At 47.4% G+C, this 14,024-nt stretch overlaps 1 long non-coding RNA gene and 1 pseudogene across 1 annotated transcript in view; one reads left to right on the plus strand and one right to left on the minus strand.

Moving 5' to 3' along the window:
* The window catches only part of LOC144180381 (uncharacterized), a 362,631-nt gene that overhangs the window by 109,792 nt on the left and 238,815 nt on the right, over positions 1 to 14,024 (plus strand). The gene's annotated exons all lie outside the window — the stretch shown is intronic.
* Positions 1 to 14,024, minus strand: part of LOC144178668 (uncharacterized) — a 31,113-nt pseudogene that overhangs the window by 11,924 nt on the left and 5,165 nt on the right.

Consider the following 14,024-nt stretch of genomic DNA (forward strand, 5'->3'; position numbering starts at 1 on the left):
ACAAATTTTCCAAAGTTAGGCATCTGCTCGTGGTGGCGTATGAATAAATAGTTATCCGTCACTCACTTACTCTCAAATCCCTCTGTGAAATAATAAATTGATATGCTATTTGAAATGGTTAATCGAGAAATAAATACATCGTGCCATAGAATTGAAGACATTATCCGCACTTTTCAGAATTTTTTAAAGTTATTCTGAGTGTTCCGTGCAAGCTGCATTTATTGTACATTTGAAGAAGATATTTTTAGTCAACAACAGCTGCGTTCTTAAAGGGGCACTAACACAAAATTTTGAAGGCGAGATAACTTCGGAGATATATTAGTGGGAGCACATATACATCATCTGCAAAATATCAGCGGCGAATACAGCCTAGAACATATTTAAAATCAATTTTAAAGTGTGCGAAACGCAACCGAGCAGCCAGCAGAGGACCACGCGCAATCGACATCCCGAGGATATTGTGTAAATAAAACAACATACAAACACGTCACGAGTTTGTGTTTGCCGCTTCCGCACTGCCGGCGGTTTTCGCCGGCTCGCCCAGCTCGCCGCTCCAATCGGAGGGCCGGAGGGCGGAGCTTCTGCTCTCGAGAACGAACGACCCGATCGTTGGCGGCGGAGGCGCCGTGATTTCGTCAGCTCATCGGGCAGCTGGCCGCGACCAAAGTTCTACAGCGATTCCAGGCACTCTGTTTCTATTACTGTTTATTACCATTGGATGCGAAAACGTGCCGGAGGCACGAAAAGCCCACTGAGCTAGCCGCAGGGTCGCTGTGCAGGCGGCGGCCACGGCCGCGAAGTGGCCCAGGCCGGCGCAGGTAGCTCGAGTGATAGCTTGTTACCGCTGCACGAAATTGTCCCCAAGTCCCGACCATGGTGGCTTACATGAGAAAGGAGTTAATGATGCGATGGCGGGTTGCATTAAAAATTGTCATGTGCACCGCTTACGAGAGCGGCACTCGAATATCCGCCGCAGTGCTAAGCCGAACACATCTGTAGGCGGACCTGTAGGCGGACCGGCCGGCTGCTCCCAGCGCGCGTCTTGCCACCCACCGTCTCGAGCGTCGCGCGTCGTTCTTTAGCCGCGGTAGCATTTGCACTCGCAGCGCCTGCGTCACATCCACGCTCGCTTTTTAATTAAGCGCCTCACGAGATCTGTACGTGGGGGCATTCGCAGAAACTGCCGTCGATGCGGATTCGACAGTGCTTCAGCGGCTCTGCTCTGTGATATCCCTCCGACGGTCACGTGGTCAGCTTTGTTCACACAAAATCCACAAAATCCATCGTTTCGCGGCACTCGCTGAAACCGAAACTGCGAGTGGCCGCATTGAAAATGCCTCTAATTAAACAACCGTCTCACGCTGAAGCAAATGAGGTATCTACAGGTTATAAGTAGGTCACTAGCTACTTATCGCAACAAAAAAACCAAGATGCAAAATTTTTGTGTCAGTGCCCCTTTAAGGGCAAGGGAATGTTATTTAGAAATACTAAAGACGATGAACGCGATTTTACTTTGGGCACCACGGGAAGGGTCTTTTGCGTACGGTTCGGATATTGTATTTCGACAATCATCGTTCAAGGATTCTACCTGTGCTACACAGCCATTTCAAAGGTCTTCCAAAGGCTTTCCAGCCAATTGTTTATCGAGTCCCACATTTTAAATGCACATAACGCCCCTGTAAGTGAGAGTTCAACTACCGATTGCGACGTGCCGTGTAGCACAGGTATTGGAAAACCAGAAAATGAAAAGCTCGATTCGCCATAATGTCCCCCCGACTCTTTGCGACAGCAAGGAACGTCATTCGCTGTTGACTGAGTTCCCGCCACTTTGGTGACAGGTAGTTTATCACCAAGTATTTGAGGAGCAGTCATGATGACGATGCGATGTGAGATACGTATTTAAACATTCTTGGATAAAACCAGCGCGAATTCAGACGAAGACGAAGGAAGTAACCAGCGGCTGTCCTTGTGGTTACTTCCTTCGTCTTCGTCTGAATTCGCGCTGGTTTTATGCAAGAATGAGATACGTATGTGCTCACAAATGAGCCAGTTGTATAACCGAGCAAGGCAAATATTTCTTTTTTTTTTTGCAAAAAAGAAGGCTGCTGAAATCGCTGCAAGATCTCCGATGAAATGTGATGCCCTAGGACTGTGACGCCACCAATGGTTCACGGCGATTTTTTAAATATTCTCGGTTTACGATCTACTCTTTTCTGTATTTTCAGTCTGATTTTCCCAGCGCAGCTGTTTCAGGCTACGCTTCGCCGCATTTTCTATGTGTGCAAAATCTCGGGACCCGAATTTGATGCAAAATCTTTTCGAGCAAAGTTCATGCCAGAGATGGGCTATATTCTGTGATTCGAAGCCTGCACGGCAGTCACTCCAGTCAGCCCTGTGCCAGGGACCTCACGAACAGCTCCTGACAGGAATAAGAATGGTGTACGACCGGACTGCCCACGCTGGTCATGATGTCACGCTGTAGTGGCTTCCTAGCCACTGCGGCGGTGTCGGCAACGAAAGTGGAATGTGTTCACGCTGCCGCACCTTTGGCGCATCAAACAGCGACGACTCCACACATTCCATTGTCTAGGACGGACGCAGCTAGGGCAATACGCATAATTACCCGGGGAACAAAAATCTCTCAATGGTCCACAGAAGATTTCAGATGTGCACATATTGGTGCCGCTGACCCGCACCTGCAACGTCCCCCTCCACCAAGCCTCCCATGGTGGGGCACAGCTCTTTTTTGCCGTCTCTGGCTGTGGGTGGCATTCACCAATGCTTACTCATACTTGATAGGAATGGCAGCAAATGTGGAGTGCGAAATGTGAAGCATGCCGGAGACGATACGGCACGTTTTATGCGAGTATCCATGTTATTCGCGTGAAAGAAAGAAGCTGTCCCAACACTGAAGAACCGGGGATATCGGCGGTCATTTTCGGATGAGAAGATTCTATGTCACTGGCCTTCTGTGCCATCCGCTCAGAAGGCGACTAAGAAACTGTTACGCTTTCTACGGGCGACGGACTTAAACACCACACTATATACTGAAAGGCTTAAGTGACAATCACTGAACTTGAACGTTTAGTGCTTCAGCGCTCGGCCTACCTGTCCGTTTTAACTTTTCTTCATTCTTTGCTTTCCCGTTTTGCCTATTTCCCTCTCACACGTGCAGGATAGCAAACTAGGAGCTAGCCAGGTTAACTCTCCTGCCTTCCTTCTACATTCTTCCTTTCTTCCTTTGATTCTATGCTAAAGCTTCTACGTATCATTAGTTGGGTATGCATTTTGAGTATATTGGTCATCCCTAGGAACCATTTATAAGACATGTAGGTTGTGAGTAAGATAATAAATGTTTCTCAAAGATTTGCCATTGTGCGACTTGCGTCGGCCATGTTCACACCACCCTCTGTTTGTCTGCGTTCCAAGTGCTTTCGTGTCTAGTTTTCTCATACTCCCAAGGGAAGCAGTCTAGTTTTCAAAACAGGTTGTTGGTAACAATTTATTTTCCCTTCATTCCTTTCTTTGTAACGTGGAGGGCGCGTATATTCCGGGCTTAAGCTTATCTGGTAATCCAGCTTCATACATTTCACTGTCCTAGGATTCTGTTTCCGCTCGCTTCTATTTGATCTTTTCAAGATACATCGTTTACCCTAAAAATTTAGGCGTAACCAACCGGGGCGAACGTTTATTGTTGTCAGACTTTTGAAATCAGTACATTTAGACACCAATCCCTTAGTAGCTCGAGCCGGTGTTGGAGTTTGAGTTTGCGTTTGTTTACTTTACCTAAATGGTACATAAAAATAGGCAAGAAAGTGTTGGGCCAATAGCCGAAGCTAGTGGAGGCCCATATACAAATACGTTTGCAGCGAAAATAATAAACACATGGTTTAGACGAGTACATTTAAATCGACTAAATACACATCAGCACGAATGTACAGATACACATACGTACAGATACTTTCATTTTACACAGATATATACACAATGCACACAATATAATCACACAGGCATAAATCTCCGCATGTACGCATAAAATTGCACGTAAATATGGTAGTACCTGTATAGACACACTTACATTCTCTGTATGAGTATACACATCGCATACTGGATACATATACACAAAAGCACAGCACTGAGTTGCAAACAGTGCACTTCAATGAGGAGAAATACTTGGCATGGTATTTAAGAGATGCCCGTAGAAGGAAAGCAATCAGTTTTTAAAGCCTGCATACAAATCATTTTTTTATAGTAAACACAAAATTGTTAGATACTCTAATTTCCAGTGGAATTGTATTGCATGTTTCGCTCCGTACTGTTGTATAATTCTTTGTTTGTTATTATTTCTAGTGATTGGTTCGTTAAAATTCCCGTAGTTTAATGGCGTGCGTTTTTGGTGGGAATGGTAAACACGTCGCTTCACAATGGGTAGTTATTGTGTATCACCTGATTTATTATGACTGCAACTTTCATTTCAGCTATGAAAGCCAAGGAAATAATCTGTAGGTTGCGAAATAGCGGTGCACTTGATGCGCACCAGAGTGAGAAAGTTACGTTGGTTCAAGCACGCTTCTGCAATCGAACCAGAGGTTCGAGACGCGTTCTGAATGTAAATGCCCATGATTCGCTACAGTAAGTGCGGCGACAATGGAATAGGGTAAAATAAATTTGCTATAATATAGGACGACCAAAATAGGTTTCCATTCTCTGTTATATGGCGTATATGGAGGCAAGTTTCGAACAAACGTTTTTAATGTGGTCTTTCCCATTTAATTGGGCATGTAGTGTGACGCCAAGTTATTTAATGCAATCAATTTGTTGCAGTTCGCAGTTGTTTGTGAATATTTTAAGGGATGTATCAGTAGCAAACCTCCGTTTCAATTAAAAACTATACATTTTGTTTTGGTTCCGTCTATTGTTAGTTTATAAACCTTGGACCAATTTGAAATCCGCCTTAATTCGGAATTAGCAAGAGCTGCCACCTGAGCTACTGTTTTCTCTCTAAAAATTATTGCAGTATCGTCAGTGTGAGATATAGCTTCAGAGTATATTACTATGCGGAGAAAACCATTTGTGTAACGAGAGAACAACATAGGTCCCAGTACTGACCCTTGCGGTATTCCGATTTTAATAGCCGAGAGGGTTGACTTTCAGTTGTCAAGTAAAACGTATTGCTTTATGTCAGACAAATAACTCGAAAATAGGTCATATGCGGAATTGCCCAGCCCAAAGATTCCGAATTTCCCTTATAATAAAGCTTGTTCTGCAGTATCAGAATTCTTAATATAACAAAAAAAAAACGGCTAAGGCCACGTCACCATTGTGTAAAGAGGTATGTACGTTTTGTGTTAATTTCATTAATTACATGATACGGTCGACACAAGATATACTGGACACAAGATATGCTAGACACAGTTAGTTGTGTCTAGCATATCTTGCAGTACACATCAGCTTGAGCGACAAAAGGACTGATGCCTATACGTGCTGATGCCACGAGTCTCACAACAATATTCGCTCGCACCAGTTGGTTACCCTCAACTGATTAGGGTAAATGTCCTACACCCCCGTTTCAAAAATTTACAAATAGCTCCTTTCCATACGCGAAGAAGCGTTTCCTTCCTTTTAGTCTATCGGATAATGTAGCTGATTCCTCGTAAAGCCTTATTTTCATTGCGCTTGATTGGAAAGTCATAGCAGAGAAAATTACGATGATCCAAAGCCGTAAGCGACAGAAGCCTTGCAGTAATATGCATGAAAACAGGTAAATTTACCTAACTGTATGCGCTTGTTTAGCACGAAAAGATCTCTCAACAGAAAATACTATTCAACGTGCTGAGCTTTCCTAGGCATTCGAGTCCTTAATGGTGCTGCTCATCGGAGTTTCAATTCTGCCTCGGTATGACTGACTGCGAAGAGTCGCGCCGCTTCATGGTATTGCACATCAATATCATTCGAGGATTAAAGTCAGGTATAATGGGAGCTGGCGGGTCTGCGCACTCGCCAGTACTAGCCGTGATTGCGCATCTCAAGCGCTCACGCTTCTTGACCATCGACCGTAAACGTCCCACCCTATACATTATTAATGAGCTCGCCTTTGTATCGGGAGGTTCGCCACGAGACCTCCCAGGGCATTGTACTTTTGTTTCTTTTTTTCTCAGGGTTTACGCGGTCGTTCGCTTCTCGGCGTTGAAGAAAGTGGCCCATAAAGTTGCCATGTTGGGGAACATCACGTTTATGAAGCCAGGGATCAAGCGCAATTTTGTAATGAGGTATTCGGCATGCATGAAAGCGCCAGTTTCTAGAGCAGCCACGTTCTCGAGCGATCCTCACCCCAGCCCCAGACATGAAATCGCCGATTGCGGCGCAGAGTGCTAGTTAAATTGTGTACAGTGGGCCGGTACGCCTATTTCGTAAAGGTGCGTGCAATCGGGGGCTGGGTAATGACTTTTTCCTGGATGGCTGTTTGACTGGGAGGGTCATTTGGCTTCCGGGTTTGCATTCTTCTCTGGGAGGTTTGCAGTTCCTGACCGGTGTAAAACAACAAATTCACAGCTATTTTAGTGCACTAAATCTTCTTAGTTCGAAAGAAAAATATTAAACGTGGTTGGCGGAGCATTCGGTACTTGTAGCCTGTGTGGCTGAATGCTGCAGTTAGGTAAGTTTGTTCCATGCTTTGTTAGGATTTCTTTTCGTTTAGGCAGGCGAGAAATATGTGGAACACCTCTTCATATATGTAATTCACTTCATCTTCGTTGCTTTAACTTCCTTCGTTCGTACATTTGCCCTGATACGCAACTGACGCTATTCATGGTATGTTTGTTTCCGCTCTAGTGACGCAGGTGTTTCACACATTGTAAATAAAATCAGAAAACAAAATTTTATATACCCAACTGGCTACGCTTTGTTGCAGCTGGAGAGAGAGAGGGGGGAGGTATATATATATATATATATATATATATATATATATATATATATATATATAGAGAGAGAGAGAGAGAGGCAGACTTTATTGGTAACTCTTGCTGAGCGGTACCGCCTGAGAGGGAGGGCGTTCCCGATGGGGGCTTTTTCGGAAAACGGCCAGGACCCCAGGTCCTTTTCGGAGTCTTCCTTCAGCTAGAAGACAGCAATTTCTAGCTCGCTGCAGTATATACCTCTCCAGATTTCCCTCTTCAAAGAGCAATTACTTGGTTTAAAGTGTTTTTGAAGTTTTGTTTTCTCACTGCCCGCTCGAGCTCTGGTGTGACATCGATATTATATGGGCAATTGCGCTGTCTTGTTTTTGTTTATGAAGTGTCAGTGTCACTCCGGCAGTGGTGTAGGGCTTAGAAAACAACCTTTTACTGCAAGAAGGAGAGAGTAACAGCACATGCAAATTAGAGGACTTCTCATTGATTTTCTACAGGTCCATCCAAGCTTCTCGTTTGAAACTTCAGTCTTGCAAGGTTACATATGCAGCCTTGCGAGAAGGGAATAAAAAAGGGTGCGGAGAGGAGGAAGAGGGGGTAAAAGGGATGGCATTAGCGCGATAATTGCGACATAGGTGGTGAACTGAGCCGCTCGCGCCACCTCGGCGCTATGTTCACTCCAGCTTAAGCAAGCCCCGCCGTTTGTGGGGTTAACCACTTCAGCATTAATTAAAGCTCTCTCTCTCTCTCTCTCTCGACGGTCCAGGTTGCAAGTGTGTTGAGTGGAGCAGACGCTGTCGCCCTGTGCCCTGGCAGTAAAACAGGGTGGCCGCCTGCATCGCGCCCATTTTCTCGGTCGTCGAGAACAGCTAAATCACTCTAGGAACTTGGGTGGCTTCCTGCACGGTAGACCGCCTCCATGAACGCTCTGGAGGCCGCCGTTACAGAATAAGTGCGGACTAAGCCCAAGCCCCCCCTCCTCCGCCCCCCCCCCTCCCTGGATTTCATTTGGAACGAGGAAGGAAAAGCACACTGGGCGCGATTACAAAGGCCAGTAGATTCGAGCATATTTAGAAAACGGGGGACTCTAATTAAGGCCGAGGCATTTGAAATGACGTCCACCCTAGCATGTGATCTCTGATATTAAAAGAGACTGTAATTGAAGGACAGGCCAAGGGCAATTTCAATCCGGCGTGGAGATGTTTTTCAGTCCAGCCGCTACAGAAATGTAGGGATCTGGCCTGGAATCAAAATCTTGTACTCGGTACTACTCAGTAAGCCCTTCCGCATATTGGTCGACACGCCACAGGTTCCGTATAATCAAGGTTCTGCGCCACTGGTGTGGACCTATTCTACTCACTGTCATCACGCCAAGGTGTCCTGCGGCACACACTATTCTGAGACTTTTACTCTTCCAATGGATAGTTTTTTTTTATTTTGCGAAGTGGCCACATTATCCCCTAAATCTCCCGATTCCTGGCAAGCAACAACAACGACGATGATGGCTTCTATGTCCGAAGCACCAGGACCTCGAAATGTCCATCCGCTGGCGTCCGGGCACCCAGCATTATGGACGAACGGCTTAAAGGGAGTCGCAAAAAAAAAAAAAGGAAAAGAGCACCGGCAAGATTCGAACCACTAGACTACGGCCTGCGGCGCCAAACGCAAATTTGAAAAGAAAATAGGTACTGAAGTGTACAGCGACCTAGCGATGTCCGTTGACGTACGTTGGCGTCCGTGCACACAGCGTTATAATCGAAAAATATGTGAGTCAAGCCACCTTAAAGGGTACAAAACTAAAAAAAATCTCACATCTCCACGCCGTGAACGATGCCGAGGATGCGAAGTACTGAGACGCGAATTATCTTTCGTGTGGCGCTTGTCATTTACAGTGCATTTACTGCACCTCAAAATCATTTAAAACTCAGAGTGCATCAGCACGCACGGACGATGACGCTAATCACACAGGCAATACACAACTTGCGTCCCAGTGCTTCGCACCCTCGGCCTCGTCCACGGCGTGGAGATGGGTGTTTTTCTTTTTTTTTTTTTTGCAGAATAGGGCACTTAAGATTTTTGCCTTACGAACGTTTACACAACCTAACATCAGTGTTCCTTTTTGTGTGTTACAGCAAGCGGTCAGTCATATAAATAACGGCAGCCCAAAGACCAGAAAATTGTAACACACCTCTTTCACTTTCCTTTCCTGCACCACGTTTTCGCCGTCACTTTATCGTGGCCTACCGTGAGCTGCTGTAAGGTGCGCTCTTAACCAAGTCCCCCTTTCAAGTTAAAATACAAGGCGCAAATAGTTGAGGTTCCGTCGCCCCCCTGGGACAACCTTGGTTGTCACTGTACAAACATAGCTTCGGTCAATCGTACCTCGACTGGCCAGATATACAAGCTGTTTGGGAGCTCAATGAATGATCCTACTTTTCTTCGTGTACTTCTGCACCCTTCGCACGTGTCGGTGGATTCGATAAGCCGGCAAAAGCAGTATGCGGATAGTACTTCAATCTACCCAGATGAAGCAAATTAGCCAAGAAACGTAGGGCTCCCGCATGGGAGCGCTATACACAGGACCTCTAACTGCACGTGCAACCAAGACAAATGACGTCAGCAGCGGTGCTTGACGTGCGACCGAAAGCTCTACAAGCAGCGGCGGGGAAACACAAATACCTGTCGTGGCTCCCCATGTGACGCGTGGGCTATCCAGTACGGTTGATTAATTAGGAAAAAGAGGGTGCTACTTGAATTTCCTTGAACTAAAATACGGCCATCAGCCGTGGCACGTAAGAGCAGAACGGAAAGAACAGCGGCGAGCACTTTCTGTCCCGGGAGTGGCTGTTCAAGCCGTCTGCACTTATGTTGTTGATGATTAAGTAAAGAATTAGCCAACCGCACATAGCTTGCATGTGATCAAACCCAAATTTAGGCTAAACCGCTATAGAAATGATATACGTCGTAGTTTCAATCTGAGTGGCGGAAAAATGCATGCGAAAAGTCAGTCAGTAGCACAATGGCAGGAAGTAGCGTTGACGCAAAATGACAGGGACAAGGTAAAATTTTACGGAAGAAAGGGCTGATTACACGTTTAAAAAAGGCCTGAATAATTTAGAAACATGCGATGAATGCAACATGTGCTGACGACGATAGGATGGTAGGCAATGTGCGAAACAACTTGCAAGACGTCAGGGCAAAGCAAAACTATAAGCTAGCTTGATTTGCTACCTTGATTTCCCAATGTCCTCGTCAAATTGTATTAAATAGCACTAGAGTTTTATCTAATACGTTTGCCGATACACAGCATCAGACAGCACAAAGCACAAAATTTGAAAGCAGCTCACCGAAGACCGTCATGTTCTGGTACCGGGCGTCCTGGCCAGCTAGCGATGCCACACCGCAGGTGTATTTTCAACTCAGCTCCTTGGTGGGCCTGAGTATGCGGATAGCCCTGTACTGCGAGAAGTGGTCCCTGAGTTCACCTAGTACGTTTCGTCCAGACGCCCCTGCCCCGCACGGGCACCTTGAGCAATCTTGGTGACGGTACTGGCGATACCGCGGACCCCGAGCCCCCAAACATAAGCTGGATCCAACCGTGGCGATGTGTTTATAGGTGGAGGGTTAGAAACCACGAACGGTGGCCGTCGGAGCCCAGGTCAAGCTCCGGCGGATGGGCTCCCTGTCTGTTCACCAGGCAGGGAGCTCCGGGACCTCTTTGGCTACCAGGGTAAGGTCAAAGAAGAAAGTACCCCCGTCTCCCTGCTTTCCAATGTATCATATGGCATTTTCCAAACCCCCCCCCCAAACGTGATCGGCCCCCGAAAAGGGGCCGCACCGAAGCTTCGTTCCCACCACTTCCCAACTTGAGTATTTCGAAACCGAACAACTACCCTCGCTTCTTAGTAATAGAATCAGTTGACCAGTTGAACCCTCTTGCTTCAAAGTCAGTATTTCTCGTCTCCAAATTTCTTGAAGGTGTCATCGGCGAATTATATAAAGCCAAAAAACAAAGAACCGGTGAAATCCTTGTTGAAGTCAGTAGCCAGGATCAGGCTGATAAACTACTTGCACAAACCCGCATCGCCGATCTGGCCATCCGAGTCACGCCCCACCGCAGCCTAAACAGCTCCCAGGGCGTGATTTCCGAATATGACCTACTCAATGAATCTGAAGCTGACCTGCTGGAGGGCCTTCGTAGTCAGGGCGTAACAGCGGTCAGGCGCATAACCATCCGTAGAGACGATAAACAAATACCGACAAAGCACCTCATCCTAACCTTCTACAAGGCGACCTTTCCTGAATTCATCAACGCAGGTTACATTCGTTGTTCAGTCCGGCCTTACATCCCGAACCCACGGCGCTGCTTCAAGTGCCAACGGTTCGGGCACGGCACAAACACCTGTCGCGGCCGACTTACCTGCGCAAAATGCGCCCAGCACGATCACCCGGCCGAAAACTGCAACGTGCAACAACTTCTTTGAGTAAACTGCCAGGGTCCACATGCGGCCTACTCCAGAAAATGCGAAAAGTTTCAATTAGAAAAGAAAATCATTAACATCAAGGTCACTGAAAACATCACTTTCCCAGAGGCGCGGAAGAGGTTCGCCTCTTTCCCTCTGGGGAGGTACGCCGACGCAGCTCGACGGGGGGCGGAGCGTAGTCTGGTTTCGGCGGGGACCCAGTACCGCGAGTCGGACTTGGTCCCGCCCCCGCCCCCCCCTGGGTTGCCTCTGGCAGCCCAACCCGCCTCCGCACCGCTCGCTGAGCCAGCAGCGGCTGTGGTGGCATCCACGTCCGGTAGGGATGCTGCTGCACCCACCGTTTCCCCCTCTCTACCGGCCCGAAGCACACGTGAGGGCCCGGACGAGATGGAGACGGAGGCAGTCGCAGCGACCCCCTCCCCCGCCTCACTGCCTGTGCCATCTGTGGTGCTCCCCACGCCTTCGGCACTGGCAGCACAGGCAAAGAACACCCGAAAGGGTACCACGTCAAGGGGGCCCAGTCCGCTGGGCACCCCCTTGCCTTCAGATGATGACATGGACGTCGAGCCCTTCCGGCTTTCACCGCAGCGGAAGGAACGGGCTGCGACGTCCAGGTCAGTAGAGAAGGCCAGAAAACCCCTTCCAAGAATCCAAGCCCCGAAAGACCCTACATAAATAGTCACACTTCAGTAGCTCTGAACACATAATAATGGGAAGAGAAAATATTGTTCAATGGAACTGCAGAGGCCTTCTGAATAATCTTGACGACGTTTATGAGATTCTGCAGGCCAATCAGCCAAGTATAATGTGTGTCCAGGAAACACATCTGAATTCCAAACACACAAATTTCTTGAATAGTTACATGGTATACAGGAAAGACAGGGATGGCTGCACACACTCTTCTGGCGGTGTTGCCATAATCACCCGCAAATCCTTAGCATGCCACCCTGTCACCTTGAACACCGTCCTTGAGGCTGTAGCAATACGCTTAATAATATTTAATAGGTTGATAACGGTATGCTCCATATACATTCCTCCTGATGTTGCACTTACGAGCTCCGACTTCGAGGCGCTGGTTGACCAGCTGCCCGAACCATACATCCTTACAGGCGACCTTAATGCTCACAACTCTCTTTGGGGCTCTTCCAGAACGGATGCCCGAGGTCGCCTGATAGAGAAATTCCTGACATCTTCTGGAGCATGCCTTTTCAACAATAAACAGCCTACATATCATAACATAGGACACAACGCATACTCATGTCTTGACTTGGCTATTGGCTCCGCAGTTCTCTTTCCTCTTCTCGAGTGGGGTGTGGGAACTGACCCATTTGGTAGTGACCACTTCCCCACCTCACTTAGATATATAGGTAAAGGCCCAAGCAGTTCATCTTCCCATAATAGGTTCAATGAAGCACGAGCTAACTGGAACACATTTACAGAGTCATCGAAACTACACCACACGTCCATAGCACACCTACACGTAGATGAAGCCGCACAACTCCTCACGGCGCACATCCTCGACGCCGCCGAAAAGTCCATTCCCCACGCCTCTGGTGCCCCGCGCAACCAGCGGAGGCCGTGGTGGAATGAGGACTGTAGGCGGGCGCGAGAGGCCCAGAACAAGGCGTGGGGTGTCCTTCGTCGGTACCCCACGTCGGGTAACCTCATTTTGTTCAAACGGGCCAAGGCGTTAGGAAAACGTGTGCGCCGTGAGGCAAAACGAGAGAGTTGGCGCTCATTCATAACATCTATAAACTCATACACAGACACACGCAAGGTATGGACACGTATACGCAAACTCAAAGGACAACATACACACAGCCTGCCCCTGGTCAGTACAACAGGGGACACACTGGAAGACCAGGCTGACACACTCGCACAACACTTCCAACACGTGTCCAGTTCAGCACACTACACGAACACTTTCCTGAAGTATAAAGCCTCTTGTGAAAAGAAGTCCCTACACGACAACAACAAATCACAGACTTCTTACAACTCCCTGTTTTCACTACATGAGGTGAGGGCTGCTCTGAGCACGTGTAAACCCTCAGCTCCAGGCCCAGACAACATTACATATACAATGATACAGAACTTACACACAGACACTCTTGTAACACTTCTTCACCTTTTCAACAAGATATGGCTTTCGGGGCACATTCCAAAGTCTTGGAGGGATGCCATAGTTGTAGCATTTTTGGAAGAAGGGAAGGACCCTTCTTCTCCCGCTAGCTATCGACCCATTGCCCTGACCAGCTGCCTGTGCAAGCTTCTCGAGAAGATGATAAACCGGAGGCTTGTGTACTTTTTGGAGTACAACGGTCTTCTTGAGAGCTGCCAGGCAGGCTTCAGGGCAGGGAGATCCACAAACGATCAACTTGTGGCACTAGAGTCATACATTAAGGATGCCTTCATTCACAAACAATTCTGTCTTACGGTGTTTTTTGACATAGAGAAGGCCTATGACACCGCATGGGGTTATGGCATACTTACTGACCTTAAGTCGTTCGGTGTCTGTGGTAACATGTTAAATACCGTTATTAGTTATTTGTCAGAGAGAACCTTTCGCGTCAGAGTTGGTTCTGCACTGTTAAAGGTACACGTGCAGGAAAATGGCGTGCCGCAAGGTGGAGTT

Source organism: Haemaphysalis longicornis, unplaced genomic scaffold, assembly GCF_048455015.1.
Source record: "Haemaphysalis longicornis isolate Haplotype H1 unplaced genomic scaffold, Haemaphysalis longicornis Haplotype H1 scaffold_4, whole genome shotgun sequence".
NCBI classification, from domain to species: Eukaryota; Metazoa; Arthropoda; class Arachnida; order Ixodida; family Ixodidae; genus Haemaphysalis; species Haemaphysalis longicornis.